The sequence below is a fragment of the Falco naumanni genome, chromosome 4 (assembly GCF_017639655.2).
Source record: "Falco naumanni isolate bFalNau1 chromosome 4, bFalNau1.pat, whole genome shotgun sequence".
NCBI lineage: Eukaryota > Metazoa > Chordata > Aves > Falconiformes > Falconidae > Falco > Falco naumanni.
Genome location: NC_054057.1, coordinates 39,275,286 through 39,291,528, shown reverse-complemented (window position 1 = coordinate 39,291,528; position 16,243 = coordinate 39,275,286). Strand labels below are relative to the sequence as shown.

The following is a 16,243-nucleotide window of genomic DNA, read 5'->3' as shown; positions in this document are numbered from 1 at the left end:
TCATACCTGGAATGGTGCTACAGGCCTGTCTGTTGAGAAACACATCTCTACCTTCCCTCTGCCTGTGAGTGCCAGCATCTTTGTGCACAGGCAATAGCAACTCTTTCTTTCCAGAGACTGCTTTTCTGAAAACGTTCTTGGTCTCCTGCTGGCGTACATCTCACTGCCACGATCCTCATCACTCACTGGAGTTCAAAGAGAATGCAAAGTTAGAACATATAGTTACAATCAGCCTGTAAAAACAGAACCCCCAAAACTGAACGGGTGAACAAGCTGTCCCCTTTTTCACTCGCACTCTGCATAACAGCAGCAAGCTGGCTGTAGGCTGAGCACTGTGCTTTTTCCTACCCTCAAAAAAACTAACCTGTTCAGTCTCCAGTGCCTCTGTCTCCAAACCTTCTCCCTGTTTTTCTACACACATCCCTTCACTGTGAGCACCCCACACTAGGTGCTGCAGAGCTGATCTTTCCAGCACCTGGAGGACAGAAGAAGCCCTCCATGACCCCAGTCCTTCACTTTGCAGTTTGGCAAGTCAGCGGGGCTTTTTCATGACTGCTGTGTAATCTTTAATTTGAGCAACTATGATTTTTTGTGCTGATGGAAGAGGGTTGGGTTCTTAGAGAAGCCTTGAAAAACTCCAGCTGTATGAAGCCACTGTATTGCACCCCACTTACTTATCAACCCTAACTAAAACAGCCTACAAGATCTACTTTCTCTGCCCTCTTGCTATGAGTATTAGAGACATTTGGTACTATGCCAGTGACACAAAGATCTATTTCAAAAACTGCTAGAAAATCTATACCACAAAGTGTTTCCACAGCCATTTCCTTTATTAGCAGCTTTATCCCATCTCTGCTGTGCTGATCTGGGAGTCAGATGTCCTCACCTCTCAAATAACAGTAATGGATAGTAGTCCCTAATCCCATAATTGAATATCACCCTTGTACATCAGTGAGAAAAATTCATCTACCACCACTTGCTCATGTAAGATGAGATACGTGTGTAAAACTATATACCAGCACTCTAACTCCTCTTCTCCTCCCACTGTACCTTACTTATCAGGAAATTAGCATCCAATTGTAAGTTTAACTGTCTCTGGTATGCAGAGGCTTATTTAGTCTAAAATAAAACATGAGTCCATATTGCTGCTTTATCCTCATGACTTCATCTAAAGCAGAACTAATGAGCTGTGGACTAAAGTCACCATCCTGTGCCTGTGGGTTCACTGGGATGTTGGACTCTTGGAGCCCAGATCATCTTTTCATTCTGTTTATTGCCTGGCCCCTAACCTAGGGCTCAGTATGATGATGAAATAAAAAATAATAGGCTAAATGTTTCTATCTTTACAAGAAAAAATGTATTTATGCGTACAAGAGACCAGGGACCCATTCGTAAGGAATAACTTGACTTGGCAGCTGTTTTTGGTGTGGGCTGATGAGATGAATCTGTCATCTTGCTCTCAGAATGTAATAGAAGCTGTTAACTGATTAAGCACTGAGTAAGTACTTTTTCCAGTCTCAGAAAAAGTTATCTCACAGTTCAAGGCCACTCTCTCATTGACAAGCAGCAGGAACTAAATACAAACTCCAGGGAGAAGAGGCCAAAAGGACCCTCCAGCATCCCCACCTGTCAAGAAGGCCATCTGTACTTCAGGCTGCAGTTCAGTTTGAGCTACAGATGGCAGTTCTGCCTTTCACAGAGAGTCAGGATTGGGGGGGGGGAGGCAGCTATCTGGGTTTGGGAAGTCCAGTGGTCACATTTTTCTCTGACTTTTTGAGGAAGGATACAAATCCTCTGAACTGAAACTCTGACTATGGATGAAGCATGGATGTAAGTGAAGAAACAGATGAAATATGAGGTCATTTTATTTGGCAAGTGCAAAGTTGTTCTAGGAATGCACAGCCTTCAGCTGCTTCAAGATTCAAGAAAGGCTTTTCAGGTTTTTTTATCTTTCCTTTACTTCATTTTTACATGCTAGGTGACGATGCAATGAAATTAAGTGGCTACCCTAAGCAGTGCTGCTGTTAAATTCCCAACAATTCACCCTTACTGTAATTAAACTAAACCTCAGTGATACCAGTAGGCTCTGGTCAAACCAATGTAGCAACTTCTCTCCACTGGATCTTGTTGTAGTAACTTGAAATGGCACGGGAAATTCAGAAATTCTACTTTCCTCCTACTTTCCCTGTGATTGCATAGAGAATATTGAAAATCCATGTGTTCCTGCCCTTAATTTTAAAAAATATTACCAAAAAATAGTATTAGAAACATTGACAAAAGTGAGTAGCTACACTAGCAAACGTACAATGAGATTATTTAAAAGGGGGGGAAAAAGCAAATGAATGATATTAATAAAATTGAGTAAGCATGTGTCATGCACCTGCAGCTTACACTTTGATGTGGAACACTTACCATTTCTCCACTGCGTAGATCATAAAAATCTCTCAAGCAGCTGCACAGTGCTCTCTCCACAGCCACTGCTACCAGCAAGAGCCACAATTTGTCCTTTTCTACGTTAATGTTCAAGCTGCAAAGCACTTTGGCCTCTGGTCAGGTTGTGTAGGTAAACACCACAGCATTGAATGTAATGTTTCCACCAAACATTTTCTGATTGAAACAGTAGAGATAGGTCAATTTTTTAGGCTAATGTAACAGATCATAAAAGACTATGAAGAGCATTCATAAAAGAGGTCAGTGGGAATTTTTCCAAAGGATCAGACTTCATTTTTTCCCCAGGAATTAATATGTAGTGGGAACCTATTATGAAAACGCAAATTCTCTCCTAAATGTTCTACTCTGCACACATATTTTAATTAAAATTCTGTTCTGTAAGCACAAATTCTGACAGATTCTCTTACACCATCTGTTAAACAAGCTTACTTTTTCAAAAGTAACAATAACTCTTAAGTGGCTGACTTCTGTCTGCTTTGCAATGATCTCGTTCAGATTCTTGGCATGTTCTTTGCTGATTTTTTTTCATTTTTGTCCTTTTAAGAATACCGAAAATAATGTATTATTTTTGATCTGTGCACAGAATCAATCCTTCTACTTAAAGATCTTTTCTAATTAATTTACTATAAAATGTAACATGATATATGTAATACGGATATATGCCTACACAAGAAGAAAGACATTTCATATGAATGAGTATATATAAAATGTAAATATAAACATATGCAATGACCAATCAACGTAACAGCTCAAATGTATGATAGTTCATCAGCCTTCACAGTTATTTTTCTTTAGTGTGTGTGTATGTGTATATATATATATATGCACATCTCTACACATACATACACATAAAAAATGCAAAGTTTGTAACATATATGTGATAGTTGTCTGGGATGTTTTGTCCTCTTTGTTATATAACAGGCCAGATGCACCCACATGTTCATATACATTGTTGATTACTAAAGTATGCGACAATCTATTATGGACAACTTGCAAATAAGTTATCCCTCAAAAATTTCTGGTGAAATATTAGAGGCCTAGTTATATGTTCAAGATCCATGCTCAGGTAGCTTCATGCAAGCGAGTCTTGAAAAATTATCTCTGCTGCATCAACCCTATTTCCACTAGCTCTTAAAGATATTTCAGAGGTTTTGGCAGGAGAAGATACAAAGCAAAGCTTAACCCCCGTTTGGTTGGAAGAGTCAGATGTGAAAGGCCTCACATGGTACTCGTTCTCAGTAGCTATGATGTGGGCGGGAGAAAAAAAAAAAAAAAGGAGAAAACCAGGCTTGAAATAAATTGGAGGGGTATGCTGTGCTGTGCATAACACTGTGCTTACTTACAGGCTTCTTTCCTTCCTCTGTGCAGGAGGATGCTATGGAGGGTGCTCTTTCAAACAGCATGAACAAACGAGCAGCCGACATTTTGGCTTTGGCATAGCCTGGAGTGAAAGAAGTGTGTTGTCCTAATGCCATTGCACCAAATACAGCAGCTGAAAAACTCTGTAAAGATAAGGAGAAAAAGATATTGACATTGATGTGGCAAAGGCAAGAAAAGCTTTTATGGGCCAATTAGGGGTTTCTGATAACTACTCGTTAAGAAAGCCGAGATAGGATATGAACTGTCTACTGCAAACTCGGTGACTGTTTTCCTTGCTGAGAGAATCTGTAATTTGTGTGTAGGAAAAAAAGCAGCACTCTAGGCTTCTCCTCCTTGCCTACTTGTCTGGAGTTATTAGCCATGAATGTTTTTTGTTTCTGTTATTAATTCATGAGGTGTGGTAGGGTGTATAGTTCCTTGCAGCTCAGTTTCTTCATCTATAAAACTGAAGTTATTAGCTGTGGAGCAGTCTGAGGATTACAGAGAAATTTGCCATTCCACATTTCCTTTGAGGGGCCCAGTGTTCCAGGCACAATCAAATCTTTGAGCTCAGGAGAAAAAGGAAAAAGGCAAATGGGAGATGAGAAAGAGGCATGAAATCCAGGAAGAGCAAAGAGCAGTAGGGGAGGAGGTACGCAAGAAGGGATTCACTTGAACACACAGGGGAAGGGAGGGCAATGCTGGTGTTTGAGGAAGGGTTGGTCTAATCAGGGTAAGAAGCAGCTTTAGCTTCAGCAGCAATTTTTACCAGGCAAGACTGTGGCAAGTGATGAAAGCAAGCACGGAACGTGCGTGGGAGACAAGGTGGCTGTTGGCAAATGCAGACAGGGATTTCAGCTGCAGGGAGAAGAACAAAAGACAAGGTTAGACACTGGAGATAGGGAGAGAGGAAAGAGAAGGTTGGAAAGGTGCCAGTTGGTGGGAACAATTCACTGGAAACACTTGGAGAAGTTTTTTTTCAGTTCTGGTTGGGCATTTTCCAGATTGGGTGTTTGCTGAATCTTTCTCCTACTCTCCACTTCTCTTGTCCCAGGGCTCATAATTTCCTCACCTCAGTTTTGCTGGTGACTTGCTCCACTTACCTTTTAAGCTGTCCACCTACGCTTCCTACAGCTTAAGACATGTGATTCTATCATTAAAGAAACCTTGTTGGCCATGAAAACAAGGAATGGCTTTGCTTTGCCTGTCTTCATGTTGCCTTCCTTTTACCCTGATTACAAGGGGAATTGTATGTAGGTAGCTAAACACAGTCTAAAAGCATCAGTTATTTTGGATTTGTGATGGTGTAAGGAAAGAAAGGGAATGTAAGGGTGAAGAATGGAAGACAGAAGCCTTATTAATTTTTTCAGTTCTATACTTCATGCTACCTATAGGAAAATCAAACATTGTCCCACATGGACAAAAAAGAACCCCAAAAACTTTAAAAAGCACATCTTTAAACTGTATATGTGCATTTCTTCCTAGACAGGCACCAAACCTAAAACACCCAGCATAATTAAAGTACATAATAGCTTGTGTAAAGGCTAAAGAAAATCCAAAGATTCATAGAATCATGGAATGGTTTGGGTTGGAAGGGACCTTAAAGATCACCTAGTTCCAGCCCCCTGCCATGGGCAGGGACACCTTCCACTGCATCAGGTTGCTCAAAGCCCCATCCAGCCTGGCCTTGAACACTTCCAGCGATGGGGCATCCACAGCTTCTCTGGCTAACTTGTTGCAGTGTCTCGCCACCCTCACGGTAAAGAATTTCTTCCCAATATCTAATCTAAACCGACCCTCTTTCAGTTTAAGACCATCCCCCCTTGTGCTATCACTACATGCCCTTGTAAGAAGGGCTGTCTTGTAGGCCCCCTTTAGGTACCGGACGGCTGCTGTAAGATCTCCCCAGAGCCTTCTCTTCTCTAGGTTGAACAACCACAACTCTCAGCCTGTCCTTAAAGTAGATGTGCTCCAGCCCTCTGATCATCTTTGTGGCCCTCCTCTGGACTCACTTCAACAGGTCTATGTCCTTTTGATGTTGGGGGCCCCAGAGCTGAATGCAGTACTCCAGGTGGGGTCTCATGAAAGTGAAATAGAGGGGGAGAATCACCTCCCTCAGCCTGCTGGTCACGCTTCTTTTGATGCGGCCCAGGATATGGTTGACTTTCTGGGCTGCAAGCGCACATCGTTGGGCTGTGTTGAGCTTCTCATCAACCAACACCCACAAGTCCTTCTTTTCAGGGCTGCTCTCAATCCCTTCTCCACCGAACCAGCATTTGTGCTTGGGATTGCCCTGACTCACATGCAGGACCTTGCACTTGGCCTTGTTGAGCTTCATGAGGTTCACATGGCCCCAGCTCTCTAGCCTGTCAAGGTTCCTCTGGATGGCGTCCCTTCCCTCCAGTGTGTGGACTGCACCACACGGCTTGGTGGTGTCGGCAAACTTGCTGAGGGTGCGCTCAATCCCAGTGTCCATGTTGCCGACAAAAAAGATGTTAACTGGCGCTGGTCCCAATAAGAACCCCTGAGGAACACCACTCATTACTGGTCTCCACTTGGACATCAAGCTGCTGACTGCAACTCTTTGAGTACAACATCCAGCCAATTCCTTAGCCTCCAAATGGTCCGTCCATCAAATCCATGCCTCTCCAATTTAGAGACAAGGACGTCTTGCAGGACAGTGTCAAATACTTGGCCCAAGTCCAGGTAGATGATGTCAATTGCCCTTCCTTTATCCAGCTGTGCTGTAACCCCACCATAGAAGGCCACCAAACTCCTCAGGCACACTTTGCCCTTAGTGAAGCCATGTTGGCTGTCACCAGTCACCTCCTTATTTTGCATGTGCCTTAGCACAGTTTCCAGGAGGATCTGCTCCATGATCTTGCTGGGTGCAGAAGTGAGACTGACTTGTCTGTAGTTCCACAGATCTTCCTTTTTTCCCCTGTTTTAGAAATGGGAATTATGTTTCCCCTTTTCCAGTCAGTGGGAACTTCACCGGACTGTCATGACTTCTCAAATATGACGGGTAGCGGCTTAGCCACTTCATCTGTCAGTTCCTGCAGATGCCCCTCATCAGGTCCCATGGACCTGTGCACCTTCAAGTCCCTTAGGTGATCTCCAGCCTGATCTCCTACAGTGAGCAGTTCTACATTCTCCCATTGCTGCCTTTGCCTTCTGCAGCTCGGGCGGTGTGGCTGGAGCACTTGCCAGTGAAGACTGAGGTTAAAAAGTTGTTGAGTACCTCAGCCTTCTCCATATCCCAGGTAACCAGGTCTGCCATTTCCTTCCAGAGAGGACTTACATTTTCCCTAGTCTTCCTTTTATCACTGACGTACCTATAGAAGTTTTTGCCCTTGATGTCCCTGGCCAGATTTAATTCTGTCAGGGCTTTAGCTTTCCTAACCTGATCCCTGGCGGCTCGGACAGTTTCTCTGTATTCCTCCCAGGCTCCCTGTCCTTGCTGCCACCCTCTGTAGGCTTCCTTTTTGTGTCTGGCCTTGTCCAGGAGCTCCTTGGTCATCCAGGCAGGCCTCCTGGCATTTTTGCCTGACTTTGTCTTTGTTGGGATGCCTCGCTCCTGAGCGTGGAGGAGGTGATCCTTGAATATTAACCAGCTTTCTTGGGCCCCTCTTCCCTCCAGGGCTTTATCCCATGGTACTCTACCAAGCAGATCCCTGAAGAGGCCAAAGTCAGCTCTCATGAAGTCCAGGGCAGTGAGCTTGCTGTGTGCCCTCCTCACTGCCCTAAGGATCTTGAGCTCCACCATTTCATGGTCACTGCAGCAAGGCTGCCCTTGAGCTTCACATTCCACAGCAGCCCCTCCTTGTCAGTGAGAACAAGGTCCAACATAGTACCTGCCCTTGCTGGCTCCTCTGTCACTTGGAGAAGGAAGTTATTACCAAAGCAATCCAGGAACCTCCTGTAGGCCTTTACAGTATTTCTGTTACAGAAAAAAACACATAATCATGATCATGTTGTATATTCATTTGTAGCAATCAAGAATGTGAAAAGTATCCTGTAATTCAAAGGAGTCCTTACTATTTAAAAGTAAAATAATCTCCAGCTCTTTGTAAGATCCTAACCTAAGATACCATTATTCCTCTATGCTTCAGTTTCCTCTCTGTCTGCAAAAAGCACTGAGACTATTGGGACAGAATAAGAAACTGCTCTAAGAATTTGATCATGTATAATTTGTATTGTTTTCACCTCATACATTCATTAAAATATTTTCAAAATTATAATACAGTTGCAATTCAAAATTTTAACTGACACATGAAACAAATCAAGAACTTTACAATTGCTACGAAGCATAAATCAACAGAAAAAAAACCCCACACCTTTGTGTTTTATCTTACATTGAATCAAAGCAAGTGAAAATTCAAGAGGTTTCACATGATCTTCAATACTTTTGATAAAACAGCAGAGTGAACAAATACAGAAACTGCTATGCAGGTCCACTTTCTGGTTCCTTCCTTGGTAAAATACAACTGATCTTTATAGGAATCTTACCTAAACGTACAGGTAAACACTGCCTTTGGTTTGTTAAACAATAGATTCCCTCAGAAGAAAGGGCTGGTGATTATAAGAATTAATAAAGCCTTCCATTCCCAGAATTGTGGCAGCAAATAACAATATCAGGGAGACTTTTTTTGGGGAAAAAAAAAAAAAAAAAAAGTAATTTAGAAGATTACCTAAACTGTCAAGAACACTAGCTTCAAGGGAAAGATCATCTTTAACTTTTATGTCAGAGCTGAGTTTGGAATGAAAGATTTTATGATGCACTGACAAAGATAAATTATGATTCAGTTTATTGGTGTTAATTAAGCTTGCGGACTTTGTCCATACATAAACTCAAATTTTCTGTCCTGAGTCAAAGTAACAACAGTTTGAATATTTTGTATGGCTTCTGAAGCAATCTGCATTGGATAACAGATATTCATCAGCAGAAAAACAAGATTATGTGGAAATTTTTTAATATAATCGAGTAAGTAGAATAACTGCAATAGAAGTATGTCTACAACACTGTTGAAAGCATAGTTGCAACATTTGTAGATATGCTGCTGTTACATATATACAATTACTGTGGATTATAGCAGCGAAGTTGAGACAGCATACATTTCAGCACAAACCAGCAATAGGAGTTTTTCTTCCAGTGGGCTTGTGTAACCTGTCACCAGGATGATGCCATGCAGCTGTCATCACTGCAGGAGCCCAGTCAGGATAAACGGAACAAGCCTACATCACCTGCAAAAGCATTTGGAACTGCAGGGTAAACATATGTCCAAACAACTAGTGATTGTGAGCTCACCCAGAAATAAATGATCTTTCCCAGTGTGTATTCTCAGCATTTTTGGGAAATCAGCAGTCTTTCAAAGCTCCTAAAGGAGAAAATCAAAACTACTGGCCATTCCTAAAAATGTAGAGACAGATTTTCCTGGCCCATATGGCAGCTTGGCATCTAATTACTATTAATTTTCTATCTTTGAAAATCTTCCTGTTTTGCCACAGAAGAAAAAATAGTAAAAGTTTTCCAAAAACATTAATCATGCTAGGTACCCAGTCCTGACTGAAAACCAGTAGAAGCTCATACCTTAATTTTTCTTAATGCTCCCCAAATATTAAGGGGATTTACTTGTAGTTAATTATAGCATCAGCAAATCTTTTAATAACAATAGCTGATTTAGCCTTGGCCAAGAATCGGTCAAATCAAAACTCAAAATGTAAAGCATCTTGGAAAGTGAATTTTTAAAGTATATTCTTGGAGCACTATACTTATTCAAGCTCATAATTTAGTTCCAATGTACTCATTTTACGGGAGAAGAAAATTTAAAATTATCCACTGTCGAGAAAGTCACCTAGGACCTGGGACTTGAGCTCAATTCTTTCTCACATATTGTCACCCACGAGATTTGTATGCTGTGGAATCCCACTACCTTCACAGAAGCCCTCACAGTGTCTGTACTGCTCCAAATCACATGCTCGCAGATTGTGCCAGGAGCTAATTGACTCCATTAAGTATGTGTATGATGAATTCTGCTGCTCATAAAGAAGGCATGAGATACGTTTACCCTCTTTTAGCTATGTTGTTTCTGCACTACCTTTTAATGAGAGTAATTTATTTTTATCTCTGGTGTGTGAAGACGGCATTTCTCCACAGGCAATTTTCCAAGAAGAACCACTCTTGTAAACGGAAGAGTAGATTTTCACCTAGAGCTAAAAATAGATGCCTAGGGCTTGTTTTCCTTCAGGTGTGCTTGATATGTTGAGTGTGAAACATTTTGCTGAATTGCTATGGAAGTACATATGTTTTAAATTTTACCAGAAACTGGGGATCTGCAAAAAATTGTTTTGATTAATATAGTCTGCCAAAACCAGACATTCAAATCATCACATAACAATCATGCAACTGTTCTTACAAGTAGTCTCCAAGGAATTTGGCATGAGATAATGATAATCAGCTGTAAACAACTTGACTATGAGATATCTTTGAAATATTTCAGTGCATAATGCACTCAATAGGGTTACCTGTTCAGCAAAACTTTATGACAGTATTTTGAATTTTATTTTGATTACCTTATCATGTAAAGAAGAACAGGTTTCTTATTTTCAACACATATAGTCTTTTAAAAATTAGTATCTTTTAACTTCTTATTTTAATGTGTAACCAAACACCTTTAAGCTTGGGAATTATCAGCCTTCGCTGTAAATGTAGAAAATAGCTTGGAAGCAAACATGAATCTCAGCCTCCAACTCAGTAAGAAAAAGGCAAAGCCCAGCAGCTCTAAACAAAAAGAGCTAACCTCCAAAAGCTAAACTATACCCATGCATTTAGCAGACCCTTCTTTCCACATCATTACTTCTATACAATAAGAAGAATAAATGCTTAGAAAATCTACAAATAAAAACCACAACAGACTAAGTAACATGAGGGGTAAGATATTGAAATAATTAAATAACGTGGAAAACCTAACCTAACTGCATGTAAATGTTATCTGGCTCCCCTACAAAGACAAACATCATGTTTCCTTTATGTCTGTATTACTGATAAGAGTAGTTTTATAGACAGATAATTTTTTTCTCTGCACAGCTACTTTAAATACACTTTGAGGCTGAGAAGCTTTACAGTTTCCTCACAACCTTTAATGAATTTGCAAGGTTGTTTTGGACTGTTTGTTTTTCCTAACAGCCAACCTGTGGGCTCACAGAGGTTTCCAAGTTTCGCTCCTGGTCATTGCATTACCCTCTCTTGCCTTTTCCCAACCACTCCTATCAGCCAAGGCTGGTAAGTAGCCAGTGCAATCATTATATGATCTGCAGAGAGACATGGAAAATAACAACAATTTTAGCCAGGTCATACAATGTTTGCACTGGATATTTATTTCAGATGTTGTTGGGTCTTGTGAGACTTGGTGTCATTGTTTAACCCCATCTGGCAGCCAAGCCCCACACAGCCGCTTGCTCACTTCCCCTGCACCAGGGTGGTGGAGAGAATCAGAGGAGTGAAACTGAGAAAACACATGGGTTGAGACAAAGACAGTTTAACAGGTAAAGCAAAAGCCGCGCACGCAAACAAAGCAAAACTAGGAAGCCATTCACCACTTCCCACGGGCAGGCAGGGGTTCAGCCATCCCCAGGAAAGCCGGGCTTCACCACCAGTTAATGGTTACTTGGGAAGAGAAACACCATCATTCTGGACATCCCACCCTCCTTCCTTCTTCTTTCCTCAGCTTATATACTCGGTATGACATTCTATGGGATGGAATGTCCCTTTGGCTAGTTTAGGCCAGCTGTCCTGGCTGTGTCCCCTCCTGATTTCACATGCCCCTCCAGCCCTCTTGCTGGCAGGTCCTCAGAAACTGAAATGTCCCTGGCTTAGTATAAACATTACTTCGCAAAAATTACTGAGCTAAAACCCTCAGTATGACATCAACATTGTTCTCACACCAAATCCAAAACACAGCACTACACCAGCTACTAAGAGAATTACCTCTATCTCAGCTGAAACCAGGACACTTGGTTAAATTCAAACATTGTAAGCCTCAGCTGAAAACTGTTGTAGGATTCATGATAGATAAAGTATGAGTTCATTCCTTTGAATTCTCTTAACTGTTGCATTTTCACTGGATTTATAGATTTATACCAAAATGCCTGGTAGGCAAAACCAAGTAGAATTCCCTTTTTATTTTAGCTTGAAAGGGCTAGGAGTAAACACCCAAAACCATTTTCTAATCAGCCCAGAGGCACAGGAACGCCTCTGAGAAACTTTCCTAACGTAGATCATGGAAAGAGAGAACAAGATCTGCTGTGCCCAGACTCCTCTGCACAACTGACCATAGCAATGAGAGGGACAGAAAGGAAGATCACACAGGTGCTGTTCTGCTTGGGATGTGTCAGTAACCCAGTCCCGACAAAACACAGTCTGTCCTGAGACAGCACATCTTGGGAAGTGACAAAACAATTCTCCTCAAAGTTATGAGATGAGGTTAACGCCCTCCCTCTTTGCTGCCATGCTCACATTTTCCTCTGAAGGAGATTCCCAGGCTCCTGCTACCCTTCCCAGCTGAGAGGGGAAGGAATAAAAATCAGAGCAAGAAATTGCAGGGCATGGTCAGCTACACTGTCAGCATAACGTTTTCAGGCATCTGTGTTACCGATGGTGTCTATACCGTGCCTTTTTATACTAAGCCCACAGACAACTGCAAGCGGAGAGAAAGAGAAAGATAAATGACAGGTAAAAGAGAGGGTCTCTGAAAGGAAACAAGCTAGAAAGAAATGAAGGAAAGGAAAAAAAGCTGTGTGCTGGAAAAGTATAGGGAACTCGAATGCAGGCTTGGGACAGGCATAAGGGACCCAGGACACTTAAAATGCTTAGTATGCTCTGAATGTTACAAACTATTTGAGAACATAAATAAATAACTCACATTTTCAATTTTCAGCTTCATATTTGCTGTATCAGCATTTTGTCAGAGCAATGCAACAAAGTAGACTTTGACTCTTTGAGGAGTATATTCTTGATCCATCACCAATGTCCCTATTAAGCAACACTGTAGTGCAACATAAAACCAGATAAAAATGTCACTGAACCCACATTTCCTGTGATTTCCAGTTCCTTCTCTTTCTTTGCATGTCCAGCAAGCATCTTCGTTTGAATCATTCCTGTCAGGGCAATAATTGGCACCATGGCTAAAAGCAGATTAGTCAGCTGCCATCCATGGATCAACAACAAAACACTCCAAGTCCCAACATCAGCTACATTTTGGTCAATTAGTGTCAGTCTGGAAAAGAATAAAACCATCTTAAATTACTCTCTTCCTTATTTGAAAACTAGACAGGAAGTATTTGTTACCTAGAAAATTGAGATCTGTTCACCAGAGGACATCTGAAAGTGCTTAATTTGGTCTAAATATTCTGTAGAATTGGATGCTTTATCTTTTGAAAAAATGTTCTATTGTACAAATTGTTCCATCAAGTCTTCTGTATCTTATCTAGTCTTCCTGCTCTCTTTCCATCTGTTCATTCAGACTTACAGTCCTTGTTTTCAGGTTTTGCCCAAGAAAACACAATGACCTTTCATAGATCTTGTATTTTTCATATGTAGAACCATGACTTCAAGCTTGCCAGGTCCCCTGAAGCATGCCATTTCCTAACTTGGAGTCTGAGATATGACTATTTTTTCTCTCTGATCACTTTTAACTTGAAGCATGTGGAAAACTGGGCTGCAATGAGAGCAACCCTCATTTTGAGGCATACACTTAAGCACTTTGTCAATATTTGTAACATTTAGTGTGGAAATACAATGCTGTCTAGACATCTAAGCAGGTTGGATAAATAATTTTAAATAAAAAGACTCCTTGGATGACTCATTTATACTAGTGATAACAGGACTGAACATTAGTATGAACTAAAAGTGAGGATGCATATGTATATAAAATACCTATCTTACCTAATATTAATTTTAATATTTAATATATTTATAAATATATTTATTTTTAGATATTAACATATTCAATACATTATTTTTTCTGTGACACCAAAATAAATATTATTTAATAAATAAGATATTTAATAAATAGTAACAGCTTCCAGATCACTGTGTGTGCAGGATTTCTATCTATCAAATCAGTCTGTAACTTAATCCATACTAAACTAGATATGAAAAATACCAGTGCTTGTTATTTCCTTCACTTGTGAGGCACCATTAGCAAGTCTTGTAATTAATATTCCAGTGCTAATTTTAGCATCATCAAACCAGCTGTTCTACTGCATGAAACAGAGTTATTATAATCTTAAAAACTTTAGTGTGCACATCAGCTAATAGGTTACATAAAAGAACTTAATCACTTTGCATTGCAATGGAATGAGACACACAATACAGTGTTCTTTCCATGTAACCATAAATGTAATAGACCTAAATGTTTAATAAACATATGGGAACACAAACCTCAAACCTAGGTTGTGTTAACAATCCGTATAACCTTTTTGCAATAACAAACACACCACCACATTATTTAATATTAACTGTAGCTTGACAATATTTTTTTGCATGTGAATTTAGCATGTTTTTGACAATCAGATGCTTGCCAAATAGCAATACAAAGGCACCTGCCATTTAGGGACAATCACCTGGATGTATATTATATATCTGTAAAGACTAATATTATTTTTTCTCCTGTTACAAAACTAAAAATACATCTTAATTCTCTGTCACAAGTATTGTGAAATCTGTAAGTCTGCTGTGAAGCACTTTGAAAGTCTGAGTGTTGCTGCAAAACCTCTGGTGTCTGAGAAGATGTGTAAAATGCTAGGCAGTGCTTGGAGATTACTCAAGGCTACCTGTGCCTCATCTGGAAGACTATTTTCAGGGAAAAAAATCTTATCAATCATATACTTTTGTATCTCATTAGCAATTCAGATAATTGGTCTGAGAGATAAGTGAATATAAACCACTTACTTGAAAACTAAAATGTCTGAATTACATGCAAAACATCTGTTTCAAACCCAGGAAGTAAAAATAAAATACCTTTCCTTCATATTTGCCAAATATCAAACCCAAAAGATCATTATAATGAAACAATCTATGTATTTTTATTACTTTATACATACATAATTCTTAGCAGTATGGTATTTTCGTGTAATAACTTTGTAAGCTTACTGAAAGAACTTTTATATTCCCCATCATTAGTGTATAAATGCATAACCCTTAGAAATCAACAAACATGCTACATTTTGGTTTCTTGGTGTTCCGTTGAAGGTGAAGGGTTATTTTTAAGTGCAGTAAAGTACTGTATTCTTAAATAAAGTAAGAAAAAAAGATTAAAAAAACCAGTTTCAAGCTGGCTGGAGGTTCACATAGCCAGGTGTCTGCTTTGGTGTTACATGATATGGAGAATGCACCACGTGTTGTTGCTAATACACAAAACCCTCCCATGTCCCACTGCTGCAGTACCCGATACCTCAACGTGATGGCAGGCGGACGCTGTTTTCACACCAGAAAAATTAACATAATGACATACTCAGATCATGAAAACCTCACTGTTATCTTTAGGGTCTTTCAAGCCCTTCCTCCAGGGATCAGTTGAGATTCAGCATGGTCTTAAAGACCTCATTTCCTCCTGGGCTAGTAAAAAAATTCTCATGGGACCTTATTTCCAAGGAGGTATCCTTTAATTGCTTCCAATATAAACCAGAAAGAAAAGGCATCTGGGTCTCCAGTGAAAGGGGTTAGTGAAAGGGAAGCTGTTGCAGCTCAGGTTGGCTCTTGGAACTTCTCAAAGAGGAAACGACCCTTTGTGGAGACCAGGAGAGCCTCACTCAGCTGTATGGGTTGAAGAAATGATGGTGTTACGTCTGTTTGGAAACTTCAGTTTCTAAATGGAGCTAAAGAAATCAGTGTGATGTCTTTATGGATATGATCACAGTATGACTATTGAAATAAACACAAAGACATTTTACAGCATGTGAACAAACAAGCGTTTCTAAAGCTCAAAAAAACCTAAATATATAATGCTTTTACCTGTCTCAGAATTGCTTTAAGATTGAAGCCTCATTGTAAGGATTTCTCCAGCTTTGCCAAATGTGAAACCCTGTTTGAGAAAAAATTCACACCAGTACAAAGAAAGTGTTGCTTGCTTGAGAATGTAACTTCATTTTCTAACACCATAAGTTCAGGTTTACAGAAATTCTTTCAATAATGAAAAGTCTGCTCAGAAGCATTATCTCACAGCCAGCTCATCTTGTTGCTTTTGCATGGCTTTGCGTCACATCATATCTTCTAAGCAGGTTGGTATTGAATTTAAAATAATTGCTTCTTACTCATTGCTGAATATGATCTCGTTTAGGTCATTATCCAGCTTGATAATTATATCTTCATTTTCAGGAATTTATTTGCTAACACAGCCATTTTAGACAATAGATAGCAAAACATTTAGACAAA

At 40.1% G+C, this 16,243-nt stretch overlaps 1 pseudogene; it reads right to left on the bottom strand.

The window, feature by feature from the left end:
* Positions 1–209: 209 nt before the first annotated feature.
* LOC121086053 overlaps positions 210–16,243 on the bottom strand; it is a 31,066-nt pseudogene continuing 15,032 nt past the window's right edge.